The following is a 2,408-nucleotide window of genomic DNA, read 5'->3' as shown; positions in this document are numbered from 1 at the left end:
TCTTTGACTTTATTTGGGCCTTCTTCTTCTGCTGCTCTTTGACTTTGTTTTGCTTTGTGTGAGAGAGATTGCGGGGGGTAGGAGAGAGAGAGAGTGCTGCTTTGCTGCTGCTGGCCCGACGTACGACGACGATCGATCGAACGGGGAACCCAAACGCACTCGGGGACTGTCGCGACACGACTGAAGACCTCAATGGAGCTGAAGTTAACGCTGGCCTGGCTCCAAGCCACTAACCGTAAGTTTGGTTACGTTGCTGCCCTGCCTGCCTGCTGCCTGCCTGTTGCCAGCTTCGGTATTTCTTTTCTCTGTGCTGTGTGCTTTTGTTGCTGCTTTTTCGTCGCCTTGCCGCTTCATGGCTAAGTTGGCTTAATAGCATTTAGCGTGTCCAAAGCTTGCTGCGATCGAAAGCTCTTGCCGCCGCTTAAGAGTGGTCTCTCGCGCTCCCGCTCTTGCTCTCTTTCTTCGTTTTGGCTCTCTTAAGCAGCGGTTTATGTGCTGCAGTGCAGAGCTTGTGGTCAAGGAACCTTTTCCACTGACACTGACAGGCCATAATTCTCATCGAATCTCATTTACATTTCAGCGGTCATCAATCTCTCTCTCTCTCTCTTCTGTCTTTCTCGCTGCATAACTCTTTTTATGAGCTTAGCTTTCTACGCCTTAATTACATCATCAGCAGACATCTCTCGCCGGCTCTTCCTTTTTTGATCGTTTTTACAAATTAATTTGGTTTTATTTATCATTTCGCCGCTTAAAAGCTGGCCGCTCCATTCGAATAACGGTGCTTTATCCGTCTATATTTGGATGTTGATTCGTTTTAATGGACACCGATGCGCTGCTTATTCTAATGGCATTCTGAAGGTCAAGCCAAATGTCAGAGTGCCTGCCCCGCGCAGGCACCACACCACACACCGGCTCCGCTTGCACCTCGATTTGCGCAGAGATCTTGCCATGGAATTTATGTGACAGGCAATTAAAAATGTGTAAGAAATAAATAACGCTTGAATGTTGAATGCAGCAAGTGCACGCCACGCCCCACGGGGGCGAAGAACATGTCCGAACCTGTTTGACTGCACAAATGAAAATGAGCGCCCACCCCCCGCGAAGCGAAACCGAAACTGAAACCGAACCTGACAGCGAAGCAAAAGTGCACCGAATCCATCAAAATGTAATGAAAATGTTCGCGCTGCTCTTCCCAGATGATGATGATGATCATCATCACCATGATTATGATTGACGCATGCAGCTACAATGATGGGAATGCTGCTGTCTAGAAATCTGCGGCGCGTAAAATAATGAATTCAGGCAAAGTTCGTTTTCTAAGTCTTTTGTTTGGTACGAAGTTTGGGCGCCTGCTGACACTTTTCGACGTTCGTTTGACATATATACTTATATACAGGGTTTACAGGGTATCCACGAAGCCATGCCATATGACATCTCTTGCATTATCCGCCACTTAATTTGTTGAAACGAATATGACTTCATTTCTTGGCGGAATGTTGCCCGAAAACTCTAGTATTCGCATGGCTCAGACCCCAACTAAATGGCACTGTCTGTACATCAGCAGAAGTTTTCGACTACTGCCTTATAAACATTTCAGTTTCAGTTGGGTGCTAATTATGGACAACAACAAAAAGCAGCCAGCAATCAAGTTTAATTGATGCCATTATCAAATTATGAACACTTGCCCACTGTCCGGCACTAGATGGCATCATAAAAGCTGATGGCACTGCCAAGTGGCTCCACCAGTACCGCGTGGGCGTAGCAGGTGGAAAAAGTAGCTTAGTATGCAGCACATGGGGGGGAGTTGAGTTTCGTTTTGCACTTGTTACAGTTTGGTAATCCATATTCAATGAGACGAAGGGCAGGGCAGGGGAGATTAGCCCTCATAAGCATGTGTGGCATGCGGCATTGCACAACGACAGCCAAGCCGCCATTCGACACGTTAATGAAAAGTGAAAGACGCCCAAAAAGCGACAGAAAGAGAGAGAGAGAGAGAGAGAGATAGAGAATCCTCATTGTTGTTGGTACTCTCGAGTGGCCTGTTTTATGAGCATTTTATTACCATTACTTTATATTGAAAGGAAAGCCAATTAAAGTCAAGTTCACACAGCCGCACCTCCACCTGGCAGGCATTTGTGTTGTGTTTTTTGGTAATTAAAAATTATTAGGGCCTCCAATCGAGCGTTGCCAATTTGCCAAGCAGCCAAAATGCCTTGGGGTCAACATTTGCTGGTGAATACGGAACCACCTGTAGATATAGGGGGTGCCGCGACAAACCCACTTCAGTTTCACTGTACGAGTAGTCACTGTACCCCGTTTGGTAACACAGATGAGAGCCAGAGCCTTGACAAACACGAAACATGAAATACTCGTATACAAAACGATGAGAAAAAGCCAAAACACACGCA

The sequence above is a fragment of the Drosophila subobscura genome, chromosome E (assembly GCF_008121235.1).
Source record: "Drosophila subobscura isolate 14011-0131.10 chromosome E, UCBerk_Dsub_1.0, whole genome shotgun sequence".
NCBI classification, from domain to species: domain Eukaryota; kingdom Metazoa; phylum Arthropoda; class Insecta; order Diptera; family Drosophilidae; genus Drosophila; species Drosophila subobscura.
Note: the sequence above shows the minus strand (reverse complement) of the source record.